This window comes from Aotus nancymaae, unplaced genomic scaffold (assembly GCF_030222135.1).
Source record: "Aotus nancymaae isolate 86718 unplaced genomic scaffold, 86718_ANA_hifiasm-v0.15.2.pri h1tg000051l, whole genome shotgun sequence".
Classification (NCBI taxonomy): Eukaryota; Metazoa; Chordata; class Mammalia; order Primates; family Aotidae; genus Aotus; species Aotus nancymaae.
This window is the reverse complement of record NW_026988465.1, coordinates 6,394,047-6,414,965: the sequence shown is the minus strand read 5'-3', so window position 1 is coordinate 6,414,965 and position 20,919 is coordinate 6,394,047. Positions and strand designations below refer to the sequence as shown.

At 38.0% G+C, this 20,919-nt stretch overlaps 1 long non-coding RNA gene across 1 annotated transcript in view; it reads left to right on the top strand.

The window, feature by feature from the left end:
• The first annotated feature begins 2,473 nt into the window (after positions 1-2,473).
• LOC105708741 (uncharacterized) overlaps positions 2,474-20,919 on the top strand; it is a 35,318-nt gene continuing 16,872 nt past the window's right edge. Inside the window, exons 1-2 of the long non-coding RNA XR_001105381.2 lie at positions 2,474-2,555; positions 15,680-15,770. This is a non-coding gene — a long non-coding RNA (uncharacterized LOC105708741). The remainder of the gene's footprint in view (positions 2,556-15,679; positions 15,771-20,919) is intronic.

Here is a 20,919-nt window from a genome sequence, read left to right as displayed (position 1 = left end):
TGATGATATCTGAACCTGCAAATAGGTTTTCTAACATAGCAAAAGGGGCTTTGAAGATGCAATTAAAAATCTAAAAATGAAGAAGTTATCCTTGATTATCATGGCAGGCCCAATGTAATCACAAATTTCTTAGAAAAAAGAAAGAGGAAACCAGGAGAAGCAGACGCAAAGACTAGGAGATTAGGACAGAGGCTGATTTCAAAGTGATGCAGATACTGGCTTGGAAGATGGAAGGGGCTGCAAGTCAGGGAATATAGGCAACCTTGAGAAACCAGAGGATTAAAACATCCTCTAGAACTTGGAAGGGTCAGGGAGCAGATTCTCCCTAAACACTCTAGAAGACCTGCTGACACATTTTCTGGCCTCAGAAATCTTGTATTGGATTTCTGAATTCTAGAATGTTAAGGTAAGGAATTTGTGGGTTTTTTCCTTTCCATTCCATGTACATTTTATTTTTATTTTAGTTTTAATTTTAGATTCAGAGATATATGTTCTGGTTTGCTACATGGATATATTGCATAATGGTGAGGTTTGGGTTTCTAGCGTACCCATCACCCAAATACTGAACATTGTACCCAACAGGTCACATTTTTAACCCTTGGTGTCTCCCACGCTCTCACCTTTTGGAGTCCCCAGTATCTTTTATTGCCATTTTATGTCCATGTATAGCCATTGTTTAGCTCCCACTTATAAATGAGAACATGCAGTATTTGAGTTTCTGACTTACATGTTACTGTAATAATAGAAACCTACTACACCCTTAAATGACTTCAAAAAAGTATGCATTTGTTTGAAACTATATGTAAAGAGACAAAATACAAAAAAGGCAAAGCAGATATAAAACATTAGCAAAGTTTGATTAAGAGTTTCTGGGATTTCCTCATACTATTACAATTTTCTTTGTTTGAAGTCATACTAAAAAAATTACAGAAAGGGACAAAAAGATCTGTGACTTTAAAAAATAAAGATAAATATTTATGGTATAGAATTTGCTTCAAATACACCAGGAAAGAGGTATAGATAGGGAACTTTGGATGAGTGCTTGTTAAGAATGGGTAATATGGCCGGGCGCGGTGGCTCACGCCTATAATCCCAACACTTTGGGAGGCCGAGGCCGGTGAGTCACGAGGTCAAGAGATCGAGACCATCCTGGTCAACATGGTGAAACCCCGTCTCTACTAAAAATACAAAAATTAGCTGGGCATGGTGGCGCGTGGCTGAGCGGGAGGCTGAGGCAGGAGAATTGCTTGAACCCAGGAGGCAGAGGTTGTGGTGAGCCGAGATCGCACCATTGCACTCCAGCCTAGGTAACAAGACTGAAACTCCGTCTCAAAAAAAAAGAATGGGTAATGTGTAAGAGTTTGAGTATACTATTTTTGTCTGTTTTTGCATTTGTTTCAGATTCTACTCAAAATATTCAAAACCAGGATCATTTTATCTAAAAATCGATGGAAGGGAAAATGATGCAATACTAACATTTCATGTAACAATCAGTCTAGCTGGGGAGTTGGCAGCCTCTACTGAAAAGAAGGAATTGGCATGAACTCTAAACAGTCTGGTGTCGTATCAATTTAATATATTTTATTTACTTGAACAGACAAACCAGGAAACAAGAGGCTTTTCTCTGAGTATGTCAGCCAGCAGACATTAACCTTTCTCTACTTTAAGGCTACTCTCTGCAGTTTCTGCAGTTCGTTTTGCTTTTTGTTTGTTTTTATAATTGTAGGCACTACCTAAAGTGTTTAGAGGACTCTGTTGAAAACGGCAGTATTTGAAGAAACTGGATGTCACTTAAAATATGATCCTTGGATAAACATCACATGCTGCTGGCCTTCTTACAAAATGAGTAAGCATTGACTGTCTCTTTCTGGCTGCCAAAGCCACTTTGATTTTCCTGGAGCCTTCTATTTAGCAGGTAATTTGAGGGGACCGTTGGGAGGGGACAAATATCATACATTTAAATTAGAATCTTTATTTGCTTCACCTGCCCTCTTTTCTAAATAAATTTGTAAAAGAGTTAAGGACATGTTTCTGTACAATCAAAAACAAATGAAAATTGTTCAGAGAGTTAATCTAACTTTTTGCCCTTCCCCAATGAGACATACAAATGAGAGCTTGCATTTCTTGGCCAGATACGATGAATTTAAATTTTCCATTAACATATAATAGGTTTAGACTATAAATCCCTTTGAGCGTGGGAATCAGTGAGGAAAAACAACACTCTGGAAGCTATTGCTGAAATAAGCTCAAACATTTATTTTAGAATATACCGTGCCTGTAAAGAGAAAGATAATAAATTTTATGTGTGTCAATTTTTTTAAAAAAAACAGCAAGATTTTTTAAAAGCCATTTTATCTCTGAGAGATTCAATGACCATGTTTGATGACAAGCCAGATGGCAGTGTTCTCTAGACCCGGTGCCAAGAAGCATGACAGGAGCCGCAATTTACCTTCCGTGGCGAGGCTAGCTGCTGAAGCACACCACAGCTGCGGGCGAGCGGGCTGCTGCCGGTAGGTGCGAGCACAGTTGGTTCCCTCCCAATTTGGATGCAGCAGGTAAGAGGCTGAATCAGTACCCAGCAATTATGGAATTGGCATGCGCCGCATTGTTTACTCACAGTAATATTCCTACTGGACTTTATTAAAACACCATCTGTTGTCAGGGCAGACAAAGAATCCAAATAGAAATACATAGCAAGACAGAGAGAAAAAGAAAGTAAGAACATGCATGTGTGTGCTGGAGCCCTGCTATAGGATTTGGTTGCATTTCTAAGAGGCCACGTTTGACCCTGAGGGTTATCTTTTAACATGATATCCCTACTCTCCCAGATTATTGTTTTGGGTTTCTACTGCCAGCTAGTCCAAAACAATTTGTGGTCCAAATGAAGTTGGCTGTGTGTGAGTCAGGCTGGAATTGAAGGCAGCGAGTGCATGCATATGGGTGGAACCCAATCACATTAGCATGACTACAAATTAAAACCAAAATGATGCACAGTCAAGTCATCCCACTGAATGATGCTCAGAGTAAACTTTTGAGTTAATGTTCAGAATACAGGCTGAGTAATAAAGGATATCTGCCAATAATAATAATACCTTCAGGGAACAAGGAAAAGTGACTGTTTTTTACAATCAGCTGTTTTCTCTCACTTCTTTGAATCCTGAAGATGAGGATCAGATATTTCTAATACACAACTGGTCTCTACAAGTGGCCAAGTGTAATTTTTCATACACCCGCATACCATTCCGGGTGAAATTAATTAGTCAGAATTCCTCATCAGAAAATATACTAATAAAATGTTATGCAAGTAATTAAATATGCACATACAAGAATGACAGCATTAAAACTCTGATATGTCATTTCAATTCTTCGAATAGACAGCTGTCTATTTGGAACATCAGTTCAAAACAAAATCAGAAACAAAACAAACCTTAAAAGTAAGAACAAGTCCTGATGCATGTGGTGAAATGCAAGCTGCAGGAAAATGAATCTGAAACAAGCACTGAATAATTTCTGGGTAAAAGGGTTGGCTCAGCTAAAATATATATTCAAATATTATGGAGCAAATGAATTAGGAGCATTTGGAGAAGCCAAGGAGAAAGCGCATGCAGTGTGTGATGTCATCGTCTGCTTTGCCTGACATTCAGACCCTGATATTCTTGCCAGGTTATGAGCAGTCATTCTAATTTACAGAAATGCTGTTTACCACTTTGCAAGCCATGCCAATATTTACAGAGAATTCAATGAATGAATGAAAAGAAACAGCTGCGACTCCTTCCACCTCATTGCCCATTTCATCTCTAACTCTTCTCCTCTGTACTGTCTTATTTGTAGTCATTTTGTTGAGCAATGGATTGGGCTTGGCAGCATTCAGTACACTGATGCCTGTTTGTTAAACACGTCACTATTCCTGTTATGAATTTTCCCTTTCCTAAGTGTGTGTTACAGAGAATACCATGATTGACTGACTACATTCTGCATTTATATTTTAATAGGCTTCAAAATGCATGAATATCCCAATTATGTATTTTTTTCCCTAAAACTGCTTTTACAGTGGTTTTAATGCTGCTCCTAATACCATAATTTATACTCATTGATGATATTTTGCTATTTGATAATGTATGTGTCTTATGGTATAAGTTACTGTAAAGAATGTCTAAAAAGTAAAAAGGCACAATTCTTTCCTTCAGGGAGCTTAAAATTTAGTTGGGGAAATAATATATGTACTGAAATAACAGAAGGCGATATTAAGTTATACGTGATGAATATTAACATGTAAAGCCAACTAGCAGAAATGCAGAAGCTCAGAAGAAGCAATAAGGGAAAGAGTTATGAAAGAAGACCTAGCCTGTGAAAGTTGAAAAGATTATGCATGGGTAAAGAGGAAAGAGCAGAACAGGGTCTTTAGGGAACACTACACTGGGTTCTTGGGCCAGAAGAGCAAAGGCAATGATGATTTAATGAGAAACACTTTTCAAGAGGCTCCTATAGTTTATTGCACCCTGTCCAAGGACACCAACCTTCCAGAGAACATGGAGAAGATTTTCATGAAGGAGAAAGGAATAGAATCTCTGAAAATATGTTTAGGCTCATTCAAATTGAGATGTTCAGCATTGCCTGCAAAACAGGCTATATAAACATTTGGAGACCAAGAGTTACCAAGAAAGAATGAATTGGTGAATTGACTGTAGTAACTGAAAATATTTGAATAATGAGAATATCTTGCAAGACCTCAATGCCCTTGCTCTAAATTTGCTCTCGCTATATCAGAAGAATTTCATTTAGATTCTCTACTGGCTCCTGGAGCAAACCAAATGAGCATGCATATTTGATGGTTACAATAACCTGGGCTAGAATAAGTGAGCTCCACACTCAGGGCACCAGAATGATAGATGTTGAGCTTCAGTCAGGGTCAAAAAGAAAGAGACTGAGGTCAAAGCCAAATACAATAACTATCTCTGCATTAGGTCTGAGGGTGAAACCAAATAATGGATTAAATAAAGGCATTGCAAGGTGTGAAGCCAGGAAGAGCTGGAATAGGTGAAGTGATGAGGTGTGAGCAGCACACGGGAGCAGACTTAGAATAGAAGCTGTCTTAGTTCATTTTGTCCTGCAATAACAGAATACTACAGACTGGGTCATTTACATGGAAAATAAATTTAATTTTTTCCAGTTCTGGAGGCTGGGAAGCCCAAGGTCAAAGAGCGGCATTTGGTGAGGGCCTCCTGACTACATCAGCCATGGTAAGACGTGGAAGGAAAAGAGAGCAGAAGAGCAAGAATGAGCATGTGAGGGCTGAACTCACTTTTACTCAGGAACCCCCTCCTGAGATAACTAACCCGCTCCTCAGTGATGACATTAACCCACTCATGAGGATGGAGCCCTCACGGACTAATCGTCCCGTAATGGTCCTACCTCTTACTACCATCACAATCACAATTAAATTTCAATATGGCTTCTGGAGGGGACATTCAAAAAACAGCAGGAGCCATGAACATTATAGGGTTATCTGAGCTCCGGCTTTATATGGTGCTAAGTAGGCTCAGGCACAGGCTTTCTAGGAAGAGAAGAGAGAAAAATAAATTGCCATTTTGCCATTTTACCTCACAGAATACGTTTTATTAAAGACTTTCTTTTCATCCTGATACAAATCGATTCCACTTAAAATAAAAGCATGACTTTAAATTATATCACCATTAACTTAAGGTCTTTATATCATTGGTAACTTCATTAACAGAAAAAGTTGACAAATCAATAGCTATCTACATGGAATGATTCAAGATTGACATTTCTTTTTCATAAACTATTCCCAAAGAACTGTGTCTACAAGGTAATATTTAGCCCATCTTTCACCCTCATTTTCCCAAGTATTCCTAACTCGTCCCCACTGGAAAATTCTATGGGAATAAGCTTCTGGTTTAGAGATTATGCTGGAAGAGTAAGAAATAGCTCCTTGTCCCTTTGTCATCACAGTCCTTGCTTCCATCCACCACGCCAAATGTGGGTCTCTTCTCTGGAGCTGGTGTCTTCACACATAGCCCATTGGTTTTTGCCATTAATTCAAGACATATACATTAAAAATCTCTGTGGTTGTATGAAAAATAGCTAGACGAACAACTGGAACATTCTATTTGGGATGGTTTCATCAATCTCAACGACTCCTTTTTTACACACACACACACACACACACACACACACACACACACACACACACACTGCCCTGTGGTTTTCAATTCTTGGTCAAAACCAACACAGAACCCATAAATGCAGCAAGGTTGTCTCTGATCCCCAACTGTGCTGTCAAGTGGCCCAGATAGTACTACAGAAGTGATAACCCTAGGCTGTCACCACCCATACTCCCCTGTCACTGCAGGCCTGGCTCGCTCGCTTGGGTGGAAAGTTTTGGAAATAGTAGAATAAAAATATCCTAGGGCTTGTGTTTATTCCACAGAATAGAAAGTTAAGAGAGCCTCTAGGGAAGCTCTTAATGACCCTTTCTATCTTGAATTGCTAAAGACATCTCCTCTCTATAAGGCTGGACCCCGGGAGGTGAAGCAGGACCTTGGCATTATAGAAATATTGACGGGAAGAATGCAACTGCAGGCTTTCCACAGGCACTCCTTGTTGTGTTGAAATTCCAAAGGCCCTAAACGCAGATAGAATCTTCCTTTCTTTTGCTCTTTTTCCAGTGGTAACAATAAGTATTTAACGCACGGATCTCCATGGTCTCTCAGTACAGGGACAGTGGATTGAAACACCCAGTGTTGACGAACTGATCAGTGGTAAAGTCTAACACTTTAGCACAGAAGCCAGGACTATTAGGGAGCAGAATAGCTGTCAGACAGACATCTCAGGAGTCTCCTCACTGAACAGTTGCTCAGAAGTAAGTGATAGCTTCTAGGAGAAGCTTTTGCATAGAGCTAAAAGGAATTATAGTCTGTCTTTATATTTTAAAAGCTTGAATACTAAAACTAGATTCCTGGCAATACCAAATTACTGCAGCAAGGACTGTGCTCCAGTTGTCTTCCAGGTACATGAATAGTGAAGGTAAGGGAGTTTCCTGCTGAAGGAGAAGGATCTGAGACAACAGTGACACGGTTTGGCTCTGTGTCCCCACCCAAATCTCCTCTCAAAGTGTAACCCTCAGGAAGGGACAAGGTGGGAGGTGATTAGATGATGGGGATGGTTTCCCCCTGCTGCTGTGGTGATAGTGAGATAGTTATCTCAAAGTGTAACCCTCAGGAAGGGACATGGTGGGAGGTGATTAGATGATGGGGATGGTGTCCCCCTGCTGCTGTGGTGATAGTGAGGTGGTTATCACAAGAGCTGATGGGTTTAAGTGTTTGGAATATCCTCCTCCTTGCTCTCTCTTGCCTGCTGCCATGTAAGGCATGCCTGCTTCCCTTTCTACCATGATAAGTTCCCTGAGGCCTCCTCAGCCATGTGGAGGCCTCAGGAAATTTTTTCTTTATAAATTACCCAGTCTTGGGCAGTTCTTTAGCACAGTGTGAGAACAGACTAATACAATGAGTCTCTATATCTTGAATTGTTAGAGAGAATGAAGAATTCTTGGCAAGGAGTGAGAAAATGGTCCAAGACATAACTCTTTTTTAAAAAAGATGAATTTGTAGTCAATAGGAAGAATGAATACATTAACACATATATAAAAGAGGACTGGGCTGGGCACAGTGGCTCACACCTGCAATCCCAGCACTTTGGGAATCTGAGGCAGGTAGATCACTTGAGGCCAAGAGTTTGAGATCGTCCTGGCCAATATGGCGAAACCCTGTCTCTACAGAAAATACAAAAATTAGCCAGGCATGGTGGTGCACACCTGTAATCTCAGCTACGTGAGAGACTGAGGCATGAGAATTGCTTGAACTCGGCAGGCAAAGTTTGCAGTGAGCCAGGATGGTGCCACTGCACTCCAGCCTGGGCAACAGAGCAAGACTCTGTCTCAAAAAATAAAAATAAATAAATAAATAAGGACTGGAAGAAATAATATCACTTGGTCCACATAGCATATCTTCTGAAATAAACTGTTTCATTCACATATTCTGAGACATATGCAACAACCTTGGAACATGATGTTACAAGGTAAAAAGGAGAAAATTATTCTTAGTGCCTGGGGACTTCCTGTCAAGAAGTAAGAAGCTGATTTTGTGTAGACTGACATGGCTTATCCAGCAGTAAGCTAAGTCATTGGGGCGTTTCTGATAGAGAGTCATATTAGACTTAATAAAGTCCTCTTACAATGATGACTTATGTAAAGAGAACCAAGAATGTATTTCCAATCACTTTGAAGTCCTAGGTGGAAAAGCCAATTACATAAAAGCAGCTTCCAATGGGATGTCATAAATTGGGAAAGAAAAATTACAAAAAAAGATGAGGTAATGAAGCACTGATGATGAAGATGTTGTTAAAGAACAGGATTTTTTATTATTTTTTATTCGGCCCAAAAAAATGGATACTTGACAAGGCTAAAGAACAATTGGCAAAAGCAACAAAGAAGACAGTGACCAGAACAAAAAAGTTTTAAACTGAAAATTTAAGCAAGCATAAGAGCCAAAAAAAATTTTTTTGAGGCAGTCTCACTCTGTCCCCCAGGCTGGAGTGCAATGGCACAATCTCCACTCACTGCAGCCTCTGCCTCCCGGGTTCATGTGATTCACTTGCCTCAGTCTCCCAAGTAGCTGGGATTATAGGAGTGTACCACCTTTCTTGAGAAACCTTTAAGACAAATAAGCATGTAGCAAATGCACAGAAATTTTCCAAGGATCATGAGGGTGAAGAATTGGGATTCATACCTAACACTACAGAAAGCATCTACATAAATTCATAGAGAGTAAATAAATGATCCTGAATTCCAATGGAAAAAGCTGAATAAGACCCCCAGAGTACTACAGATGGGATGAGATAGAGATGAAATATGGCTGATCACAGAAATACATGCCTTATTTGAAGAAAATAGAATAAATAGACCTGAAAGCAGAACAAATCCCTATGTCAAGAAATTATAACCATTATAACCTATTATAACCTATGTAAGTAAAATGTTCTATTTATTTCTGTTATAACCGTGTGTGTAAAATAGAACATAGAATGCATATTAAAAGGCAATGGGGTAAAGATCAAAAGACAATAAAAATGGTTTTGGTATGGAGGTAGCTTGCAGATTCTCTTGCCAAATGAGATTATGGATAATGTTTTCCTAATATAGATGAAAATTTGGCATAAAGGCAATTTATGGTCAAAGCAGAATTCAACCTTTGGGTCAGTGTTTCTTTTCATGCTTCTAAAAGTAGAATATCTAAAAAAAAATCTCATCTTTTCTGCAGTTTCATGAATCAGGAAGTTGAAAAAGTAATAAGGGAAACCCTTATACCCAATTTAGTTCTAAGCATAGTTTAAAAATTTGAACTAATGGGAAACGTAAGGGAGATTGTCCATGTAAATTTAATTCTTGGTTACCAAGGAAGTAAATTAATGATGATTAGAGCCAAACAAAACTGACATAGGATCGAGTTGGGATGGAAAAGCATGCCATGGGTTTTGGCATAAGATAGATCTGGTTTTAAGCCTCCTAGACTCAATTATTTACTATCTTAGAGACTTTGATCAAGACAACACTTCTTTTCTGAGACTTTTTGTTTTCATTTCTAATGAATAGTTTACATATATCTGGAATACAGTGTCATTACCATATGCTGCACTAACTAAAAATTTGACTTCAGAAATTCTATAATTCTCTCTTCTATCAATAAGGTCACTGAAATAGAAAATTACTGTAATAATTCAAAATCTGGCAATTAACTATGTCTGCATATGGGGAGAGGAAAAATAGTCATACTGGGCCAGTTACTAAGCAACCACTTTGTAAAACCCTATCTCACCAGGCTGAGAAGAGAACAAAGAAATGATGCTTTCCTATTAGACCCTATTAATCCCCTTTAAAGGGGAATACCACCAATGAAAGGATGGCCAATCATTTCTTTAACAACCTGTTGGTAAATGGGGTTTTGCATTTCTATGACTCTCCTTCTAATTTTTCTACATTAAATTTTAATATTTCTTGAGACGTAGACCTCTTAAGGAGTCATGAAAGCTACAATAAATAAGTGAATGCTCGAAAATCCTAACAGATAGTTGCACACATAAACTTGAAACCCACTTATGGATCTCCAGATAAAGCTAAACATAGAAGTAAATAATTTCTCATTTTTTAGATTTTCACTCAAACTCCAATAACATTTATTTATTAAAATACCAAGGCAGATATTAAAACCCAAGGAAATTATGAATATTTACTAAAAAAGAAGACAAACAAAAATATTCCAAAAGTTACTTTTATAAGAAATATTGCAATTACAAAGACTGAATGGGGATATGCTGGGATCCAGGACAGTGTATTCTTTACCTGATTCCATTTGAAAATTTAATCAGACTCATAATTTCAGAAAAACTGACTACAATCTTGAGATGAGAGTCAACCTGTATTTTGTTAGTCTAAAGAAAAAAAGCACTGCTTTAGAAAACCCACAGCTGTTTTTCCAGAAGTTGATTCCACAAACTACCTTACTGTAATTACCTGGGGCACTTTTTGAAGTGCTGATTCTTGTGGTCTTTTTGTTTTTTGTTTGTTTTGCTTCCATACCTACTGAATCAAATTCTCTGTGATGATGCCCATAAGTGTGTTTTTAACAAGCATCCTGATTGATCCTTGGCTAAGCTAAAGTTTGAGAAACATTTTGCCACCATTTTAAAGATCTTCATTAAGAGTATCTGATATCTAACCAAAACTTAAATCCGACAATATTAAATTTTACTTTGTTGAATGAAATACATTTCCAACCTATATTGCCCTACATTTTTGGTTTGGATACTTTTTATAGATTTGATTTTATTGTCCACGGGAAGTTAAAAGTGCTACAACCCTAAGGGGTAAAACACTATGCCCATCTGTGATTGTCATCTTGTTCATTTAATAAGAAATAATAACAATCATATAATCTTGGGAAGTAACATGAATTGTAGTGACCATTTTCACCTTGACAGCAGCACAAGAGCATCTCCAGAGATTATTTTCTGAGCAAAGCATAATACCCAAAATTGAGTGTTATTTAAAGTTTTCAAAAGAAATAACTTTATAATGATACAAACATTGTAAGTCCACCAAAATTCGAGATGTATCTTTCCTTTAATTCTGATTACAGAATGTGTAAAGTAGTAGAATAAAGAGGGATACATTTTTCTCTTTGGTATCACTTTAATCTTTCAAACTTGCATTTACATACTTTTTTCTTTCTCCCAGGGATAGAATAAAGTGGGAAGGCGAGGTTTGGAAAGAGGGAGCAAAGACAACGAAACTGACAACCATTCCAGAAAAGAATGTTTTTTATGATACAGGAGTCCATTAAGGACTCAACAGAGGCAACTAAACTAATTACAAGAAGCTAAACAGCACCCCTCCCCTAAGGATGACATTCAGTATTGACCTGCTAAGAAGATAGATGCCATTACATTTATTGTCATAAGGGTCAGTGCTTGCCCTGTACTAAAACAATCCAGAATATGTTGGTGCTCTCGGCCTTGTGTCATACTGCTACCTGTATGAGAGCATCGTACTTACAGATGGAAGCCCGTCACACTGGGCAATGCAAGCATGCTGAGCCACGGAATGTCTGCGGGAGAACTTTTGCATCCTTGTCAATCAAGCTCTAGCTCTTGCTGGGGTAACAAGAAAGAAACTTTTTGCAAATGAATGTAAATCATTGCATGTCCTTTGGAATAGAATAACAATCAAATTGATTTACTAGCTATGCACAGTTCTCAGAGAAAGTTTGAAAGTGAAGGGTGGTTTTAATAGGATGGAGCAGTTGGCTTTTACTGAACTATTCATCTATAATTAAAATAAGAGGTGATCAGCATTATCTATCTACAACTTTCTGAGTAGTAATTAACACTAATTCCTGTAAGCATACTGCAGTGAGAAGAAGGCAGAGAAGAAGTTCTACAACCCATGTCAGTATAATAATCTCACCCCTTCATGTCCTGTTGTGGCCCAAAAAGTGTCTGGTTTATACCAGCAGAGTTGGTACCAGCTATGTGCACATTTCTGCTCTTCTTATTGTTATGTGTTTAAGTACTTAGGAGGCATCAAGAGGAAACCAATGGAAAGTTCTCCCTGGTGGCAAATTCATGGTCTTGAGAAACAATGTTGATAGGCTTGGACAGGATTAAACACATCCCTAAAAGCTATACACTTTGCCATAATTTTGGTACCTGCGCAAATCTAAATGTTTTTTTCTTCTGTCTTCTCCAATACTGTGCATTATGCTAAATTCAATCCTAAAAATAAACAGCTAAATACCTCGAGTACATGATACATTGACCTACCTTCAGTTCTAGGCTAGCACCATCCATAACACAGGACAGATGCAGTCATTCCAGAACGCGCTACCCTGAACACTAATTCCATTAGCAGAGTAATACGAAAACTACAAAGTCCTCATCACCTAGAGACTATGTTCAGGATCCTCATTTAACAAGCAACATTTGAATGGCAGATGCAAAATGACAAGGTTTGTCCATGATTTTTTAGAAATAATAGAAGTTCTACTTGATTCTCTATTCAGAAAATAAAGAGGATGTCATTATTATAGACCAATGAAATAAATTATTTGATTAGGGTAGAAATAGCAACCTGACAGATGTAATTTCATATACAGGACAAAATATTTACAATTATGCTACAAAATTTACATTTTCTACTTTATAGTGTAGAGAGCCTGTATATACATTTTCTACTCTCTCTATAGTGTAGAAAGGCTGTATATACATACATATATATACATACATACATAAATAGGTTATTTACACTGTAGAGAGAGTAGAAACATATAGTGTATATGTGTTTGATCACAGGTCCATAAAACATATAGTGTACATATATGCTCTAGCATTTATGCTGAACAGCAGATTCAGGGGCCTCTGAGAAACATGTAGTGTATATATGTTTCAAGGGCCTGTGACAAATTTACCACCAAATTCAAAATCTATTTTAATATACACTTAACAGGATTGAATTCACTTTTTTGGTCTCTTCTTCTCATAGCCTCTGACATTTTCAGTAACACTTTAGTAAGTAAGACATGTTTATTTATGCATACGTACATTTATGTGTGTAGATAAACTATCTTGATATATGCATATGTACATTTATATATGCATATGTACACATATATACACACATATGTCTCACTAAACATACATAAGTCTTACATAGTTTATCTACGGTTAACATTTAACATCTTTGTTCCTTCTATGCATAGATATAAGTACACAGTAATGTTGTTCATCAACTATTGTGGGCAATTAGATGAAAGACATGCTTTCTGAATGAGCAATTAAACTTTTTGGACAGTGAAATATTTGTTATTTACTGAATATGGTTCTTAAAATATCTGCTAAGGTGCTTTTATAGGCAAGTCAATCTTCTTGTTATTTCTCTGAGGATAGTTTCTATGGTGTGTGGTGAATGTTATAACAAGCCCCCCTTTTCACAATTTATCATGAGAAAAAAATCCAAAACCATTACAATGGTACATGCACAAAGGAGTTTACTGCAGTATTGATTACTGTGTTTATTGCAGTAATGAACATTTCAAAACCACCTAGATGGCCAACAACAGAGAGAAATAATTATGACATCATATCAAATATACATACAACCTCTACAATATTTCCAAAATACTAATTTAAAAACCGGATGGCAACTGGGAAAAGAAAGATGTTGATATAACTATCAAGAATAAAAAATCCAATGTAAATGTGAATTTTTGTTACATTATGCATGTGTAGTCAAACACTGCACAATGGCATTGGAAGTAGGAGATTCATTACCCCTGGTTGTTTTTACAGCTCTTATCTCTGTAATTCTTAGTCTATGATATATACAATTAGAACTATTTAAGGATATCAGGGCATTCATTACTGCGGTCTTTTATGACACTATCATGACATTTCTTTAGCACTCTTTGGAGCCAAATCTCTATGTCACTGCAATTTTTTCTTCAAATGCAATTGTAATACATGAAGTTGTACTTTTCTCTCAGCTCTAGCATTTATGCTGAACAGCAAATCCCTTCTGCTTTGGGAATTCCAACAAATTGCTGCCCTAGCTCCCTACCCCCACCCCCCACCCATAGAGATTTGAAAGTATCTGCTAAAAGTAGCTTCCCTCAACACATGCTTGGTACCAGTGTTACTTTTCTATTGCTGCATAACGAATTTCAACAACACAAATTTATCATCTCATAATTCCTCAAGATCAGGTGTTTAAAACAACACAAATTCATCATCTCATAATTTCCCAAGGTCAAGTGTCTGGGCCTGGGTTAGCTGGGCCTCTGCATGGGCTCATCTGACTGCAGTTGAGGTGTCTGCTCTTGCTGCCCTCTCACCTGAGGCTCAGGATCACCTCCCAATCTCATTCACATTGCTGAAAGACTTCTGTTCTTTGAAGTTCGTATTAGGTCATTCTCGCATCACTATTAAGAAATACCTGAGGCTGAGTAATTGTAAGGAAAGAGGTTTAATTGGCTCATGGTTCTGCAGACCGTACAGGAAGAATGGCGCCAGAATCTGCTGGACTTTTTGTGATGCCTCAGGAAGCTTACAATCCTGGCAGAAGGTGAAAGGCAAACAGACATGTCACATGGCCAGAGCAGGAGTAAGAGAGATAGGAGGGAGGTGCCACGCACTTTTAAATGACCAGCTCTCATGAGAGCTCACTATCATAAGGACAGTACCAGGGGGATGATGCTAAGCAATTCATGAGACATCCACCCCCATGATCCAATCACCTCCCACCAGGCCCCACCTCCAGCATTCAGGATTCCATTTCAATATGAGATTTGGGCAGACACACATCCAAACTGTATCACAGTTGTAGGACTGAAGTCCTATTTTCTTGTCAATGTGGGGGTCATTTTTAGCTCCTGCAGGACCTGCAAGGCTCTCTTTTTGCTCTTGAAGTTCAGCAGAAGAAATTCTTTCTAGTCCTCTGTGACTTTGTCTTATAAAATATAATGTCATTGGCTGGACACGTTGGCTCATGCCTGTAACCCCAGCACTTTGGGAGGCCAAGGTGGGCAGATCATGAGGTCAGGAGTTCGAGACCAGCCTGACCAACATGGTGAAACTCTGTCTCTACTAAAAATACAAAAAAATTTATCCAGGTGTGGTGGTACACACCTGTAATCCCAGCTACTCAGGAGGCTGAGGCTCCTGAGAATGATTTGAACCTGGAATGCAGAGGTTGCAGTGAGCCGAGATCATGCCATTGCACTCCAGCCTGGGTGACAGAGCGAGACTTCGTCTCAAAAATCAATAAACAAATAAAATAATGTTATCACGAGAGGGACAATGCCACCACCTGGCTCCTATAAGGTAACCTAATCATCAGATCCATGGAAGGAGAGGGATTGAACATGGCATGTAGACCAGCAGGTGGAAACCTTGGTAGCCATCTCAGAATTCTGCTTACCACAGTATATCTAACTAGGCTATACACAAGATAAAGAAATTAAGAAATTTCTGTTTCTAAGAAAAAGAAACAAATTATTATGTCAGATATAAATCAGAAAATTATGTATTATGTATAGTCTCTTGGTTTCAACAGAGCAAAGAGAAAGAGAAAGAATATTCTTTTATGCAGAGGAGCAACATCCTCCTATGATTTGTGGGAAGGACAGCATTGCCTCAGTGGAAAAGTAAGTAATGACATATTTCACTTTCCTGTAGGATTTTTTAAATTAATGGCATTAAATTGATAAAGAGCTGGTATCTTGGTAATAAATGAATTGTTATTCTTTCTCCTCAATCAACTGGTCTGTAATCTACTTGCATTTCCCCACAGGTTAGTGTTTTTGTTCAGATATATCTCCAGGGTAGCCTCTGCAAAATATGGCAGATGTTACAGTAATTAAGGGTGCACCTAAGCTAAAACGCATTCTGCTTCCTTCAGCTCTACTCTATGCATGATTGTGTTAATATTTCTACGATAGCTTGTGTAGCTGGAAAGCATGCCAAGTTTGTTAGGACCATGAGTACACTCATCAGAGAGGTAGCTCTCTTCTTTCTTCCATTGTATAAATGAAGTCAGGAAAATGGATAAGTTAACTGCTTTTCTGAGGTTTTGTAACTAATCAGCAGTGTAACCAGGATTGTGACTCATCTTCTGATTATTTGCCTGCGTGCCCATAGCCGGCATAAAAATGTGAGCACTACGGGACAAGCTTGAGTTGCAAAAGCAAGCCAGAAAAACACCCTTTCTCTTACTTTCCCAAATAGCATCTATTTGGAGAAACCAGGTAATAGCATAGACTCTTATCCTCAATGAATTTGCTGCATCTTTAGACACACAGGCAGACACATGGATGTTTAATGTTCCCAGCTGTCAAATTTACTGGGTTAATACCCATATAGAAACATAGCTTAGCACACCCATTCTAGAAGTGACCGAACAGTTTCTCCAAGCTGATCTCCTTCAAAGACAGTGGACCACATCTCTGCATTCATAAGCACTGCAACATCATCTCGGATAATTGCTTAACTCTCTGTGGGTTTCTAACAAGCACTCTTCACGCTGAAATACAGCTTTTTAAACTCTTTAAGCTCATCTCTCTGCTAATGGAATCCGTCTAACTCCCTGCTGGGACTGACTTCTTGGAAGTTATCATTTTCTTATTTACTTATGCAATAGCACACAAAGTTTTCCTTGTTTAACAGGTGTTCCTGTTCTCCAAGTTCAAGTCAAAGCAGAATTTTTTGGATAAAGGGAAGAACCAATTTCCTTCTAGGAGTTAATCAATATCTAATCAAAATGTTTCTCTTGCAGTGTGACTGGTATTCATCCTTTCCTTTCCATTTCATTCCCATTGTTCTTTTAATACTGGTAATTTTAGATGGTAGACCCTTGTGCTTTGATTTCTTTTTTTAATTTCTTTTTTAAGTTCCTTAAGTAAATTTTAAGTTCCTTCTAGTAAATTTTTCAAACAGTCTCAAAAACAGTGTCTACTATCTTGGCATATAATGATAGATCTACAGATATCAGACCTTCACTGTTCATTTCCAAACATATCCTAAGTAATAGACAAACTTTATTATCCTGTCTTAGTCCATTCAGACTGCTATAACAGAATATTATTATAGGCAGGGTGACTTACAAACAATGGAAATTTATTTTTCTCAGTTCTGAAGGCTGAGAAGTCCAAGATCAAGGTGTTGGTAGATTCAATGTCTGGTGAGGGCCTGCTTCCTGGTTTATAGGCAGCTGTCTTCTCACTGTGTCCTCACACAGAGTAACAGCTGAGAGACCTCCCTAGAGCCTGTTATAAGGGCACTAATCCCTTTCATGAGGGCTCCACCCTCATGACCTAATCACCTCCCAAAGGCCCCATCAATACAACCATCGCATTGCCAATTAGGTATCAACATATGAATTTTATGGGGGACCACAAACAGTTAGACTATATAGTGTATCTGATTAAATCTGAACATTGAATCTATCAGTCTGGGGGTATTTTTTACAGCTTGCTTCAATCGGAGTAATAAAAGACAACGTTTTGTCGATGACAGCACTTTAACCCAGCCCTGCCCCTCTCTGTCTGCTCCTCTTCCTGGTGACCCTGTGGCCCCTTCTCAAGGGAGCCTGTGCTGAACTTTAGAGTTTACAGCCCCTCATGCTCAGAGCTTGCGAAGGCCTATAAAACATGAAGCCTTTCCGATAGTATTTTTTTTTTTTTTTGCCTCATGACACAATAATACTTTCCTCCTCTACTCACAAAACACTCTGTTGCAAGAACCCCCATATAAGAGCTGCTCTGATATCACTCCTCCCAGGTAAGATACTTGAATTTAACTGGGATTCTAGAAGAAAGACTAAATCCTCAGAAATCCATCTATTTTGAGGATGTCAGGTTGACAAAACAGGTAACTGGGGAAGAAAGGTTACTACAGCGATCCTCAAGTCACTGTATCAATTATAAATGCTACTTTATAAATTACACTTGGGTTTCTCGAAGCACTTTCATATGAATTAGTGCACTTGGGACTGCCAATAATTTGTAGTGGCAAGTAAAGGAATTTTTAGAATCACTTTTACTTCTTTTATATATATATTTTTTTATTGTGTTTTAGGTTTTGGGGTACATGTGAAGAACATGCAGGATTGTTGCATAGGTGCTTTTACTTCTATAGTACAGACAGGTTAAATGATTAAGCAAGATGGGCCAGCTAGTTATTGGAATTAGGACTAAAGGTCCTATTTAAAATAAAACTACAGGTCCTCACACTATAAAGCTTGGACTCAAGTAGATTACGAGAGATCAACTCAAATCTCACAAGTAGTAGAGAAATTTAAACCAAAGGGAGGCCTTGGTTTGAACTGTTAATTCATTTGAACTTTGTAGATAATAAATAAAAGGTCCAGGAATTATATTTCCAAATAATGAACTATCATTATTTTCTTCAAGTATGTTGCACAGCCTCTAACTGTATCATGTGAGTTCATCGAGAAAATATTTACATCAACATCTCTGTGGTGTCCTCGGCCCTCTTGCAGGTATGAGTGAAGTGCTCGGCTCTGCAAGATGGTCCTGGAATATCTTCACCACTTGTCACAATTTTCTCCTCTTGTCTTTCCACTGATCCTTCGGAATGTGTGGCCTTTTAACTTTCTAAAAGGCCTTCTGTGTCTCTTAATTCAAATTCTCCACATGTAGATACGTTCAGATCACCTTACAATTTAATCTTTGAGCAAAACTGTAAATCATCATTGCCCAGGACATTACAATCCTGGGGGGAAAAGTGTTTGGTATCGCATCGAACTGCTTCCAAAATGCGGAGTATCTCTGGACACAGTCAATATCCAGGTCCCAAATATGCATTTATTGAGTTTATTATAAGGATTGCCTTTGTATTCACTGCAATCATTTTCTACTGCTTCTTCCTTGGTCTAATTATTTCTTCCCTTCCCCTCCATTGTATTTTAGAGGAATTCTGTTTTGAATACATGCTTTTCTTTCTTTTAAAATAAATGTTTTGTGTATATTTCAGTTTTACAACATAATATTACTGGATACATATATACACACACATATATATACAGAGAGAGATAGTACAAATATGCATATGTATACATACCTATATACAGAGAGAGATAATACAATGATTACTATAGTGAGGCAGATTAGCCGGTCTATCATCTCACATAGTTGCTTTTTTGCACGTAATAAGAACACCTGAGATCTACTTATTTAACAAAAATTCTTAATACAATATGAAAATTCTTAAAGAAATTAAAAATAGAGCTGTGTTATGACCCACCCATCCCTCTTCTGGGTCTATATCCAAAGAAAATAAAATCACTACCTTGTAAATATCTCTGCGCAGCCATGTTCATTGAAGCATTATCCACAATAACTAAGCTATGGAAACAACCCAGGTGTTTGCCAACCAATGGACAAATGGCTAAAAACAGTGGTGTGTATATATATGCGCGCGCGCGCGCGTGTGTGTGTGTGTGTGTGTGTGTGTAATATTATTCAGCCTTAAAAAAGGAGACAATCCTGACTTTTGGCACAACATGGACGGAGCTGGGGACATTATGCTAAGTGAAATAAGCCAGACACTTACACACATTTTAAAAAAAAATAGACCACCTGTTTTCCTAACTTGTCTCTTAGCTGAAAATTCTCCAGCAGTCTTCACTGCTTAGAAAATGAAGCCCTCAATACTTAGCTTCTCATTAGGTAGAACTGATTCTCACTATTCATTGTAGATGTGTTTAAAAAGTCACCACAAACACTGAATTAGTGAATAGTGATCCACTGTTCCTAGAAGAAATATGGGGTTAGTTTCCTATGAAACTAACAGCATTTTTGTCAACCAAACAACATAAAACCTTGTTTTATGTGTGTTTCCCTGTAAATATACCTTATTTTATATATACTGATTCATTTAATAATGATATTAAACTCATGGCAATCAACATGACAACTATGCTTGAATGAAGCACCTGGCATGTATTTTCTTCATAGGGCACATTGCAGCCTCTTGCCTGAGGACCACTGGAGCGCACTTAACACTACCAGTGCTCTGAAACCATTCTAAACAGCACAACACCAACAAAAAACCCAAAAATGAAAGAAACAAGGCGGCATTAAATACAGTGCTAAAAGGACACTCGTTTACACCAGAGAACTGAGAGAAGGCAGAGTGCCATGTTGTTGCATGTCAACTGGAAGGATATGCAGAGGTGGACTGGGGTGAACATGTTCATAAATCATGGTGGAAGCATTGCAATGGCATTGATTGTGGGGTTACAAATAAATATTAAGGAGAAGGCGAATTTGCAAATGTAGAATCCTTGAATAATGAGGATCAATGGAATTTATGCTGTGAACTTAATTCCACTTTCATCCGCACTAAAAAATAAGCCATGTTCTATCCAGAACAGAGGCTTGGGTAGTTCCAAGGCTCACCTTTAATTCTCCCAATCCCATAACTTTTTTTTACTTTATACCTTTGGTTTGAAACCACTCCTGTATTTGTTCCTTCATATGGCTTTCTGTGGTTAAAATCAATAATTTCTCCTCTGCAAAAGCACTGGAGAGATATCACCATTATAGAATATGCCACATTCTCTCCCAGTTAAGGATTATCTTTATTCAAATATGACCCATGCACACCTCACCTGTATCATAGAAATTTAAGCAAAGCTCCATGAAAGTAAGAACCATCTCTCATATTTCTTTACATCCTCAGTAGGTAGCCCAGAACCCAACACATAGCAAAGGCTCAATAAATATTTACTAAACTGAATTCAACTGAATTTGATTTGAATCAGATTGAGATGTA